This window comes from Bufo gargarizans, chromosome 8 (assembly GCF_014858855.1).
Source record: "Bufo gargarizans isolate SCDJY-AF-19 chromosome 8, ASM1485885v1, whole genome shotgun sequence".
In the NCBI taxonomy this organism is placed as follows: Eukaryota; Metazoa; Chordata; class Amphibia; order Anura; family Bufonidae; genus Bufo; species Bufo gargarizans.
Genome location: NC_058087.1, coordinates 63,577,458 through 63,592,208, shown reverse-complemented (window position 1 = coordinate 63,592,208; position 14,751 = coordinate 63,577,458).

The following is a 14,751-nucleotide window of genomic DNA, read 5'->3' as shown; positions in this document are numbered from 1 at the left end:
ATACAAATTACTGAAATATAAATATATTAATAACAGTAAGGGCTCATTCATGCGACTGTGCTGACCTATTCATTTCAATGGTGCTGCAAAAGATGCAGACAGCACGCCGTGTGCTGTCCGCATCCACACTTCCGTTCCACAGCCCCACAAAAAATATAGAGCACGTCCTATTCTTGTCCACAATTGCAGACAAGAATAGGCATTTTCTATGATAGCAGTGGCCATGTGTGGTCCAGAAACTGGAACGCACACAGGCCGGTATCCGTGTTTTGAGGATTCGCAAAACACTACGGTGAATGGTGCCTAATAATAATAATCCTAAAAATAACAAAAACTTGAGGGCTGCATGGTGGGTTAGTGGTTAGCACTGGGATCCAAGGACATCATCTTCACAGATTTGACATTACTCACAGTACAAAAAAACATTTTAACATTAGGTCCCTAAAGCCTGCGTAACACATGGGCTTTAGCCAGCTGTCTAAATAATTGGGAAGCCAACTGTTGGGCCCCCGAGTGTCAAAGACAGATAGGGGACCCTGGAGAGAAAACAGAAGTGGTTTAAACCTTTTCTGTCTTCTCAGTTCTCGCATACAGTGTGCTAAATGCGGTACTGCATCTATTTGTCCCGGTGTCATTTGACTGGTCACATGATTGTTGAGATGTCACTTGTAGGAGGTTGAGGATGGGTCTACCTAGACAGATTAAGAATCCCTGGTTGCAGTGGGAAAGTACAGTTAATATTTTTTTTTACTAATAATAATAATGTTTCCCAATGGTCTTTTATGACTTTTGCAGGACAAACCGTAAGAATAAAAAAGGAAAACAAAAAACAAAAATAAATAAAAAAAAACACAAATAACAATCCATCCTAAATCGTTACCCAAACCACACCGTTACCTGTGCTAATCTTTGTAATGTCAAGACCTGATTACCATAAACTGGCACCATAATAGATCAACATTTGTAAGCTAATACTATATTTTTATTAGAAAAAAATTAAAACATTGTATACTATTATTTCAAACAATAAGTCTAAAAACAAAAAAGAGCATACATTCTGTCAAAAAATTATACCCAAAAAACCTGCAGTATTACTGAAAAAATATACAAAACATGTCACTAGCCTAAAAAATATGTAGCAATTAAATGAACCAGTCCCGAAAAAAAACAAACAAAAAAAAACTGCAAAATTAATACTGCAATATCGCCATTTTTATACCTGTGGAATGTTATTAAAAATGTTGCATATTGCTGCAAGTTAACAGATATACCAGTTATATAACTGAACACATAGGGGGTCATTTATGAAACAGAAATACGCCTATATTAGGAGTATTTCTGGCGCAAAGGCCGAATCTGCAACTTTTCCACTCTCACGCCAGGCCTAAAAAAGCAGGTATGGCTGGCATATGAAGCCATTCACTTGAATGGGGTCTTTCGATCCGCACCCGATGGTCCGCACCTCAAAAAAGTAGTGTTTGTGTGGGGTTTCGTGCCTCCTTTTCACACCGCACCTTCCGGATTGCGGACCCATTCAAGTGGGTCCGCATCGATGATGTGGTGCACAAACGGCCGGTGCCCGTATACTACAGACCCTCTGTTTGCGGACCGCAATACGGGCACTGGCCAACAACGGCCATGTGTATGAGGCCTAAAACTGATTTCTTCTGTATGCCATCAGTTGAACTTTTTGCCAGGTTGGCATTTGTAATTTTTTTGTCATTAAGGAAATGGTAAACAAAGGAACAAAACACATGTTTAAAGAATGGAGTACACCTACATAACACGATTTCGTTATTTGTATTACTATTCACAATCACATGATCATAAATTATTAAAACCAACAATAAACTAACTTCATTTTTACATAGGAAGTGTGTATGATGCACCAACTCCCATACTACAATAGCCCCTGATTAGGCAAAGTACCCAGTCCACTTTCCTACCTACTTGCAGTGTAAGTCCTAAATGGTAGAACCGCAACTGGATGACAGTCCCTACACTAGTATAGGTGCAGGACAAACAAGACAAACAATACGGACAACACAAAGCAGAGTCATACCAAATGGGTCAGAACCAGATGGGCTGCGCAGTACCAAAACGCCAGACAGAGGGTGGCCAGAAGACAAGCCGAGGTCAGAACCACAAGCCACTTTTTCTTATAAAATTAACGTGTGTATAAACAGCGTCAGGGATCTGCTAGCGTTAAGGCATAATCATTTGACACTTTTTTCGTATAGGGACAATTTTTGGAAGCTTTTTAACATGATAACGCATGCGACGTCTTAGTGTGTTTTTAAACATGCTGTTGTTTAGCACCATACCTTGCTGTGATTGCGTTCAAGAGCTTAGAGAAGGAAGGGGAGAGAAGGAGCAAGAATTTGTAAAAAAAAAAGATAATGAAAATATATATCTGAGTCCTAGGGAACCTCAGATTGCCCAATTTTCGGGTCAATTGGAGCAACTTTAGTTTGTGTAGAATCGATTTGGACACAAGTCAAATTTCAAGAGGTTCGGTCGTCTCTATGTTCATTGCATGCAGTACTATAAAGGTTTCTCCTTTTGGAAGCATTGCTTTTAGGAGAGAATATGGTGTCTGACTGAGGCACTGTACAATGGTATATGAACTGCCTGCTGTTATGCATCTCTAGGGAGTCCATGTGCCATAGAGCAGGGTCCTATGCAGGGCCATACACATAGGAGAAGTATTGTACAAAATGAGGCTGATTAATAGGCAATCGGATCATTTGTATAAATGACTATCAACATGTCCGACAAAACTGATAGACTGGGTAAGTATGTAAAAAAAAAATCAGCAGGTTTGCGCAAATTGGCGAAACATACACTTCCAATTTGAGCCACTAAAGATGTAAAAATTCGATCTAACACGTTTTTGGCAAACAACAGTCTGTTGTTAGCCAACATGAATGATCGTTCATGTTTAATTTCTAAACGATCGGCGGTCAAAATAGTTGAAGTCTGCACTTTCGGGCCACATTTACAGTATGTTTATGTACTGACAGCCTATTTCTAAGTACTGTCATCAATTAGTGGCCCCAATGCAAACTTTAAATGAGCTCATCCATACAAACAGTGGCGTACCAAGGGGGGGGCGGGCCGCCCCGGGTGCCACTCACAAGGGGGGTGCCAGCCAGGCCGCCTGTCTTTAAAAAAAATAAATTCTATTTTTTATTCTTCAGGGCCGCACCGCCGATCGCCACAGGCGGCGCGGCCCTGGATGTAATTGCGGCCGCTGTGTGCTGTGGGGCAGGGGAGGGAGAGGCGTGTCCCTCCCCTGTTCTTCTGATAGGCCGCAGGCACTAATGCCTGCAGCCTATCAGAGCCCGGCTCAGGTAGCGCGATGATGTCATTATCATCGCGACGCCTGAGACCGGCAGCACACAGCAGGGACACAGGCCGGAAAGGGCTTGCATCGCTGCTGAGCTGATGGAGGTAAGTATTCGTTTTTTGTTTTTTTTTTTCCTCTTTGCGGGGGAGATCTGGCACTATGGGGGGGGGGAGCTGGCACTATGGGGGAACTAGCACTATGGAGGGGCACTATGGGGGGTCACTATAGGGGGAGATCTGGCACTATAGGGGGGAGATCTGGCACTATAGGGGGGAGATCTGGCACTATAGGGGGGAGATCATCTGGCACGATAGGGGGGAGATCATCTGGCACTATAGGGGGGAGATCTGGCACTATGGGGGGGAGATCTGGCACTATAGGGGGGAGATCTGGCACTATAGGGGGGAGATCTGGCACGATAGGGGGGAGATCATCTGGCACGATAGGGGGGAGATCATCTGGCACGATAGGGGGGAGATCTGGCACTATAGGGGGGAGATCTGGCACTATGGGGGGAGATCTGGCACTATGGGGGAACTAGCACTATGGGGGGGGGCACTATAGGGGGAGCTGGCACTATAGGGGGAGCTGACACTATGGGGGGGAGCTGGCACTATAGGGGGGGGAGCTGGCACTATGGGGACATTTCTTACTGGCACATTATGGGGGGGAACCATGGGGGTATCTGTGGGCTTTTTTTTAATTATTGGCACATTCTGGGGGGCACTATAGGGGAGAGCAGCACTATGGGGCATCTGGTGTTACTATAGGGGCATTATTTGGGGGCACTATGGGGAAGTGGGGGCTCTAAAGTGGTCTTTTGTATTGGAACATTATGGGGGGAACTGGCATTTGGTGGCACTAAGGGGGCATTTTTTTACTGGCACATTATGGGAGGCACTATAGGGGAGAGCGGCACTATGGGGGAGTGGAGCACTATTGGGGCATATGGTGGCACTAAGAAGGGGCATTTTTTTACTGACACATTGTGGGGGAGGAGCACTATAGGGGCATCTGCTGGGGGCACTAAGGGGCATTTTTTTACTGGCATATTATGGGGGACACTATGGGGAAGGGGGAGAGGAGCAGTATGAGGGAATTTACTGGGGCACTATATAGGGGTATTTTATACTGGCATACATTATGGGGACATTAGCTCAACTGCGGGCACTAAGCGGGGGTATTTCATGTACTGTCATATTATAGGGAAAATTAGTACTACTAGGGGGTATCATGGGGAGCTATACTACTACTGGGGGCTATGAGGGGGTGGCAGGAAACTAATGTCTGTTTCTCAATCTCTGCAGAGACGGGAGATGGCAGAAAAATCATCATGGCGGTCTGGTTTGAATGGAGAAGATGAGGAAAGAGAACGTCTACATCAAAGGTGACATCACTGGATGTAAGAGGTATGTGGCGCTATGTAGGAGAGGAGATGCCCCTTATGAACCACTGATCACCCCTGATCACCCCATATACACTCCCTGATCACCCCCCTGTCATTGATCACCCCCCTGTAAGGCTCCATTCAGAGGTCCGTATGATTTTTACGGATCCACTGATACATGGATCGGATCCGCAAAACACATGCGGATGTCTGAATGGAGCCTTACAGGGGGGTGATCAATGACAGAGGGGTGATCACCCATATAGACTCCCTGATCACCTCCGTCATTGATCACCCCCCTGTAAGGCTCCATTCAGACGTCCGTATGATTTTTACGGATCCACTGATACATGGATCGGATCCGCAAAACACATGCGGATGTCTGAATGTTTTGTAATAAATATTATTGAAAACATTGAAAAAAGTTTGTGCATGTTTTCTTAACTTTCTTGGGGGGGGGGGGGGGGTGCCAAACAAAGGGTTCGCCCCGGGTGCCAAATGCTCTAGGTACGCCCCTGCATACAAAGGTGATGTAAGCTGATCATATACATTAGATCTTTGTTGGCTGAACACGCCAATTTCAGCAGGTGCACCTGACCATCTAATGTCTATCAGCCGTCCGTCAGGGAAGATAAGCTTGAGGCAGATTGGATTTCAACTGCCTGGTCTTTATATTTTCAGGCGATAAGCCACTACCAGAAAGCCTGGTATATGCATGCTTGGCCAAGATGAGCATGCATATGTATGGGAGGATCGGGAGAGATAGGTGTTGGCTGAACAATCATGTGTATGCCCAGCCTTACTGTATATACAGATAATAATGTCAATTGTCTGATATTTAAATAATGTTTAACCCCTTTACGCATTTAGACGACAAGTGACTTACTGCATTGGGAGGTACAGTGACGTCCAAACTGCTTACCGTGGCTGTGACACTATAAAAGGAGCAGACCCACCGCGGAAGCCGGAAAGGGACCAATCAGAGTGCCGGCAAGTTCTCCAATTAGTCTCTGCAGATTAACCAATCGGAGTGCTTTAGTATTAAAATGCCGGTTTAAGTCTGTGATCTACACACTGGAGATCGCAGCCTGAAATCGAGTAAGACCCCTTGTGTGCACCTAGTGCCCCTGATCATGTCTATGGCCCCCCAGTGCCTCTGATAATGCCCCTCACATGCCTCCAGATGTCCCTATTGCCCCGTGTAGCCGTCTTCACTGTGATGGCAGCGGTTTAGGAACGGAGCTGCTGCCATCAACAGAGAGTGTTATCTGTAACTTACAGCTAACACGCTGCTGCAACGGCCGAAATTGGTCCTGGCACCGATTTCGGCTGTTTAAACCCATAGATGCCGCGGGCAGCTACTGGGGTTGAGAGGGAAGGAGCATCTCTCTTCCATCGGGCCACCACTGCTGCAGCGACCCGATGGTTACCATGGTGACCGGACGCCTTGCAAAGGTGTCTGGGCTGCCATGTTTCTAAGGCTGATCAGACCCTGAGGCCTCATGCACACGACCGTTTTTTTTTAAGGTCCGCAAAAACGGGGTCCGTAGGTCTGTGATCCGTGACCATTTTTTTGTCCGTGGGTCTTCCTTGTTTTTTGGAGGATCCACGGACATGAAAAATGAAAAAAAAAATCGAAGTCAAGTTTGCCATTGAAATGATAGGAAAAACGGACACGGATCACGGACGCGGATGACAATCTTGTGTGCATCCGTTATTTTTCACCGACCCATTGACTTGAATGGGTCCGTGAACCGTTGGGCGTGAAAAAAATAGGACAGGTCATATTTTTTTCACGGCCAGGAAACACGGATCACGGATGCGGCTGCCAAACGGTGCATTTTCCGATTTTTCCATGGACCCATTGAAAGTCAATGGGTCCGCGAAAAAAAAAAGGAAAACGGCACAACGGCCACGGATGCACACAACGGTCGTGTGCTTGAGGCCTTAGTGTAAGTGTAGCACTGACTATACAGTGTATTGCAATAAATGACTATTGCAATGCACTGTACAGTGATCAGGCCCACTGGATCTTCAAGATCCAGATGGGTCTTGATAAAATAAAAAGTGTAAAAAAAGTGAAAAAAAGTAAAAAAACTAAACAAAATGTAAATAAAAATAAAATAAAAATTGTCTTTTCACATATCCGTTCATTTACCGTATATACCGGCGTATAAGACGACTTTTGAGCCCTAGAAAATATTTTCTAGAGTGGGGGGTCGTCTTATACGCCGGGTATGGCGGGCGCTGCAGTGCCGGGACTAGGGCTGAAACGATTCTTCGAATAATTCGATTAAATCGAGTCAAAAAAATCCTCGATGCAGTTTCCCTGCATCGAGGAATCGTTTACATCACGTGATCACGGAGCGGGAGTGAAATTAAGCGTCTCACTCACCGCTTCCGTGTCCTCCGGAGTTCAAAGAGATGGCACCGCCCTACAGGCAGGACTTTGCGTAATGCGCAGTTGCTAACGCTGGCTAACGATGTGTCTGTGACATCACAAAAGGTCCCAGTGCATGCTGGGATGAAGGCGGTCTCCATGTGTCTGCGGCTGCGCCCTCCTCACTAGTGCCAGTGCCATTAGGTAATTTAAGTTAACAGGACTAGAGGCACGCCAGGGGAGGGGGGAATCGGGGGCACTCACTGTATATTGATATTGAAAGGCAGATGGAGAGTGGTTAATGGAGGCACCACCTTGGCATGTATAAAGTTATTGGTTTAGAGAGGGGTTAATGAAGGCACCTCCAAGGTGCTTTCATTAACCCCTCCAAACCAATAACTTTATACATGCCCATTGCCAAGGTGCTTCCATTAACCCCTCCAAACAAATAACTTTATACAAGTTATTGGTTTGGAGGGGTTAATGGAAGCACCTTGGCAATGGGCATGTATAAAGTTATAATGTACTGCTGTGTGTTGAAAAAGGGGTAGTCTTATACAGCGAGTATATCCCAAACTCTATATTTTCAGTGTAAAAGTTGGGGGTCGTCTTATACGCCTAGTCGTCTTATACGCCGGCATATACGGTATGTCATAAAAAAAAAAAAAATACACATAATTGGTATCACTACATCCGTAACGACCTGATCCATCAAAGTATCATGTTACTAATCACGCGTGGTGAACGCTGTAAAAAATAATGTAGAAAAAAATAACGGAATTGCTGTTTTTGTCACCTCATGTCAACAAACAAATAATTAACAAGTGATCAAAAAGACATATAAAGGATACCAATAGAAACTACAGCTCGTCCTGCAAAAAACAAGCCCCCATACAGCTACATTGGTGAAAAAAAAAAAAAAATTGGACTTTAGAATATGGAAATGCAAAATATAATAATTTTTTAACACAAAAGGGATTTAAGAGATTTTATGCTGAAAAAGTAGCAAAACATAAAAAAAAATATATAAATTTGGGCTAAAGCACCTTTATATTGGAAATAAAAGTTAATTTTTCATTTTTACAGCCATGTCTTTCTAAATTTTATGAAATGCTTGTTGGGTCAAAGCATTCACAACACCCTTAGATTTATTCCTTGAGGAGTGTAGTTTCCAAAATGGGGTCATTTTTGGGGGTTTTCTTTCTAGGGGTACCTCAGCAAAATCTTCCCTCCGTTACCAAATGGCGCTCCTTTCCCTCTGCACCCTGCCATGCGCCCATACTGCAGATTACAACCACATATGGGGTGTTTCTGTAAACTGCAGAATCAGGGTAATAAATATTGAGGTTTATTTGTCTGTTAACCCTTGCTGTGTCACAGGAAAATTGGATTTAAATGGAAAATCTGAACAACAAAAAATGAAATTTAAAAATGTCCCCTGCAATTTGCTTTAATTCTTGTGGAACGCCTAAAGGGTTAATAAGGTTTGTAAAATCAGTTTTGAATACCTTAAGGGGTGTCGTTTCTAAAATTGGGTGGTTTCTACTATGTAAGTCCCACAAAGTGACTCCATAACTCAACTCGTCCTTAAAAAAAAATGGGTTTTAGAAATGTTCTTAACTTCTAAGCCCTCTAACTTCCTGAAAAAATAAAATGACATTTAAAAAATGATGATGCTACTTAAAAAAAAATAAAAAATGATGATGCCAACATAAAGTAGACATATGGGAAATGTTAATTATTAACTATTTTATGAAGTATCATTATCCATCTTAAAAGCAGAAAAATTTAAATTTTTCCAAATTTTCAGCAAATTTTGGATTTTTTTATGCATAAAGGTAAAATGTGTCAACTAAAATTCACCACTAACATAAAGTATGACGTGTCACAGGAAAACAATCTCAGAATGGCTTGGATAAGTAAAAGCGTTCCAAAGTTATTACCACATAAACTGACACATGTCAGATTTAAAAAATGGGACTCCGCCAATTGGTCCAAACTGGCTGTCTAAATAATAGCAGCGTGGTAACCAGAGGCTCATGCAAGAGTTCAGCTTGGACCCCCCTTCCCTCAATGCTTTGTGGCCAGGGGCAGTGAGGCACATAGCCTTCGTGCTGCCTGAGGCAAAAATTTAAATGGCACCCCCCATGCCACATTCTTGACCTAACCCCTTACCTCCGGCCAGAGGTGTAACTTGACCAGCATGCACTTTCTATAATACCGGTGTCTTCTTATGCACCATAAGGGTTTTTGGGCCTCCTCAGGCTCCTGGGCCCAGTAGCCCACCTACTGTCACGGAAGGTGTACAGAAAACTAGAAGACACAAAATGAAGATCCGACTGACTGGATCCAAAACTAAGGAACAAAAGGGAGAGCCCTGCATCAGACCTGGCTCTCTCCCTAACTGCTCAGCCTATGCGAAAATCCCAATGGTAGATGATCGCATATCCTCGTACCTCGACTGTATAACACCTGAACACCCTATAATAGTGAGGGGACACGACCACCGGCTCCCTACACTAGATACGGAGGGAGTCAGGGTCACCTGGGATCCAGAAAACAGGAAAACACAAATGAACGAACAAAACTTATCTGTAGAAGACTCAGAAGTAGGATCAGCATGCACACACTCCAAGAAGTAATATAAACCGCAAAGTGATGCAGTATGGGAAGGGATTTAAAGGGATGCAATCAGTGCAACTACATGACAGCTGAGAGAGGCTAACGAGATGAGAAAATGAAAGCAAAACAAAAGGAACCTCAAGGAGGAGGTTCTGAAGGACGTCTGTCAGAGCTTCTCAGATGTCTGGTGATGACACCTACCACGTGTCTGCTCACTCTTAGGACTATAGAACTATAGGACTGTACAAATGAACAAAGTGGAGACAAGCAGGACAAATCTTGACATGCCCTACTTAATTCCAACCTTCTACCAGTCTAGTAACAATCTTTACATTAAAATACTGAAAATGTATCTTGAAATTCTCAGTTTATTTCTCATCTATGGCTTATATGAATCCAATCAGACAGAATTACTTCTGATATACATTACGTGGCGTGTGTGTTTCCTCTGTACTAACACAGTGCAAAGAGAAAACTTTGCCTAAGTTATACTGCAGTACTTCATTTATGCATCCCTAGAGCTGCCATTCAAGCCAGTACTAAATGTCCAGCCGAGCTGGATCCTTTACCTGCTGTTTACTGGGAATCAATTTAGGAGACACTTCAACTATGTTTTTTTGTAACTATGCACACTCAGTTACAGATCCAAAAAACACTAAGAAGAAGCAACAGTCTGCAGATGCAGTGAAACTTAAGTCTGTAGAGGAAAAACTGTTGAAAATGTTTCATTAAAATCAACAACAAAAAATCATTTTATCTGAAAATAAGTGTAATGCAATAATAAAAAATACCCCAAAGGAGTTGGATTTATCTTCATATGCAAAACATACTAGAATGTCATCTGGCTTTTTAGTGTGTGTGTGTGTGTGGGAGACTGTACTGTATATATAGTATGTTAAGTATGTAACAGTAAGCAAAGAAAACATATAAGGTATACTGCACTGGTGTAAAGATAGATAAGTAGAAATATAATGCAATTCCCAACTTATGGAAGAAAAACATGGCCCATGGATCAGAACTGTGGATTAAATCTCATGAGCCTGGTGCAAAAGCTTTGTCTGGACCATCATATAGCAGACAAAAATGTATGTTCCACCATGGATGATTAAACTAGAAGATGCACAAGAACCTTAAGAATATGTGAAGACCATGAATACCAAGACCATGAAGAGGAGAAGTGTTTACAGTCCACAAAGTGATATAACTTAAATACTGTGCAATTGTGGTTGATTCATGATCCATCCATCACTCACTGTCAAGGTTTCTGTGTATTGTATAGACATCTAATATACTCAAAGGTTGGATCACATTTGTGGTTTTGTAGTATGATTGTTTCCATAAACTGATCTAAAATATTCATGAAAATTGACATTCACTTCAATCATTTAAAAACTAAATGATCATGATGGACAAAACTGATGATGGAATGGATGAAGGCTGATGCAATCATATACAGTATAGTATCATTTGGGTCCTATAGAAATCAGTGAGATGTCTGATCAACAAGTGATAGGAGAAGCTTGGAAATCTCCAGTCTTAAATCTCTTCAAAGGCTCTAGGCAGAACATTTTCAAAATTTCACTCAAATGTTTGCTGTTGGTTGATCTATGCCAGTGGTGGCAAACCTATGGCACGGCGTGCCAGAGGAAGCACTCAGAGCCCTCTCTATGGGCACCCACGCCATGGAAAAAGTCTGTGGAGTGCCAAGATGCCTTAGATCAGGCATCCTCAAACTGCGGCCCTCCAGCTATTGCAAAACTACAACTAGTTGTAGTTTTACAACAGCTGGAGAGCCGCAGTTTGAGGATGCCTGACTTAGACTTTCCTGCCATTCAGCAGCGCAGTGAGCACTATGAACAGCATAGCTAAATGATAAAGTACATGGAAGATGTACTATACTGGACTGTAGTATTCAGGTTAAATTGCTGTGTTGGCACTTTGCAATAAATAAGTGGGTTGTGGGTTGCAGTTTGGGCACTCGGCCTCTAAACGGTTCACCGCCACTGATCTATGCCATTCATTCCAACTGGATGTCTGCTGTACTAAAAGAAGAGTCAATGAGTAGCCCGGAGCTTAAGATAAAATAGTCTCATGAACAGAAGTGTTTGTCACCTTTATTAGGTATTTTTTTTACATCAGTTTGAAAGTGAAAGGATTCAAATATTTTCCTTTTATGCTAAAAGAGAAACTCTCCTTTTTCCCCTACGTTTCCCTTAGGTTATTGTGGTTTTATAACACTTCAGGTGAATATTTGCAGCCAGTCTTGGGTTAACTATAAAGCACTTACAGTAGGTCTGTGGCTAGAGCTTTTGTCTGAGGCCAAAATAACTTTCCATTACACAATTTATATCATTTATTTCCTTTGCAACAAAAACTCAAACAATTTAGCTAATTTATATTAAGGAGATTTATCTGAAAGGAGAAACTTAAAGGGGTTATCCTCTTTTAGACAATGGGGGCATATCGCTAGGATAGGACCCGCATCTACAAGGAAAACGGAGTGGTAAAAGTTGAGGAAGGCGCATGCGCAGCCGTCCTCCATTCATTCCTAAGGAGCCGCCGAAAATAGCCGAGCACTGTCTCGGCTATTTCCAATGGCCCCATAGAAATGAATGGGAGCAGTGGCCGCGCATGCGCTGTGCGCTCTGATTCACTTCAATGGGAGAGGCAGGGAGCTGCTCCTGGTGGTGGACAGACCCCGGGAAACCCTGGAGGTCCTCCAGCCACAACTCTCCCGGCTCCCTTCTCCTTGTAGGTGCGGGTCCCAGAGGTGGGACCCGCACCTATCAGACAATGGGGGCATATCCTAGCGATATGCCCCCTTTGTCTAAGATGGGATAACCCCTTTAAGCCTCATTCACATGTCACTGTTTTGGTCACTGATTTCCATCAGTGATTGTGAGCCAAAACCAGAAGTGGAGCATCCACAGACATAAGGTATAAGGGAAAGATCTGCATCTGCTCTGAGCTCACAAGCACTGTATGTGCTTCAATCATTTCAGCTATTAGGGTATGTTCATACATGGCGATTTGTGGCAGGACATAAATAAAATGCATTTAGAAAAAAAACTTGCAGTTTTTTATTAACATCATTAATCATAAATCATAACTCGTTTTATGTCCGATTTGAATTTTTGTTTAAAAAAAATGGATTTGGACCCAAGTTGATTCTACCCGAATCAAATATGATTTAATTGCTCTGAAAATATAACAATATCTGGTCTCCTCGGGCACATATTTTTCTGAAAAGATTCAGAGAATAAATATGAGTGAGAGGGACACATGCGTTTCTGAATGAGACATGCAATCCAGTTCTCCTTCCAAAAGGACAACAGTACAGGGTACCCTGGCTGAGTGTTCTTGGGAATACTCTTGGGGGGGTGCTCTTTATCATTTGGAAGACCAAAAAATATGCATGATGGGGTACTGTAGTCCAGCCATTGCTGCTCTGCCTTTATGCCAAACATATATGCAAATTTGAGTATCTTACACCTGCTGCATCAGATAGGCTTAATTTTATTTTTTTTATTTTTGGAAGAAAAGCTAATTTGAATATCTTTCCCAGAAACCCAAAGGTAATATGAAAGAGTACCTCAAGGCCACTAGCTAACCATGGCAAAAAAAAAATTGAGACACCCAGTAACTTTTGTCCTATTGGTAGGAGGACTGGATTGCACATCTTATTCAGAGAAGTGTAATAATAATTTCACTTTGTGGTGCCAGCGCCTTCGCAATGACAGGATCAAAAAGCTGTGCTTCAACCCAGATAGTACACTGTATTACTGGCCTTCTGAGAGGTGTAATAGAGATGACTATTTGTGTTGAAACATAGTGTTTTGATTCTGTCACTGCACAGGCGCCAGCTCCACAAAGTGAAACTAATGGCGAGTGCAGGCTGTATGTGTTTGTACAGTGTGCTACTGAACAGAGGAAGTTCTCTGGACATTCATGAGTCTACAGCACAAACTATACATTTCTAACAATTATTTTATATCTGAGGAGAGACATTGTGTTACATGTACAATAGACATATTCGTATGGAGTTTGGACCCTAGTTCATGCCTACTACTCTGATTCATTATTTAAAAAAAATAATCCAATTTTTTTGTTATGTATTATGAATTGAGAATTCATTAGTTTTCAACAAATTGAAGCCAAACAAATTGAATTTGATCTGAATTTCAGGAAAAAGTTGATTCGACGCAAAGCCAAATTTGATTGCGCTTCGTGGAAACAAATCAACTTTTCCTGAAATTGCATTAAAAAAAACATAGTCACCTCACCATTTGCATGCAAAGAGGCCGTCGTGGCCCTCTTGATTGCAGGAACTACATGAAATAATGCGCAGGGTGATGTATGACGACTCTACGCCACTGAGCTGGCCGGGCACGATGATGTCATCAGTGATGACATCACCACGCCCAGCCAGCGTGATGACGTGATGCACACGAGATTATGTGCTGTGTCTTCAACCAAGATGGCCGTGACAGCGAGTATTTATTTTATCCTGATTAACCCCTTAAAGGTCACAATTGTAGACTCAGATACCGTGATCAGCAATGAACGCAGCTTTTTATGGCTTCAATGACAGGGGGCGGCACAATCACTGTTCCCCATCATTGCGGCCACTATTCACTCATAACGAAGTATTTCTTTACAACTAGAATTTCTTTGTGAAATTCGGCGAAGCAGCCGAATGTCACGGACGTTCCCGCGACAGGTGGCAGGAGATTGGTGAGACTGGGAACACATGGTTTGATCTGACATGTTTTCCGTTTGGATCAAATGACGTCTGTGTTGTTGCTGGTGCTTGCCACAACTTCTTTCCCCAGGTGTGGCTATTATGGTCATTTAAAATTCTCTATTTATTGTTGTTTCTCCCACTATGCTAGGCGGTTTATAACATAACGTTCGGGTGTGGGAGGCAAACACCACACCGAACATAGGAGGGAAAGGGGTGAGCGAATAAGGCCTAGAAACTATGGAAAGTAGGTGGACACCGCCTACTAAAAC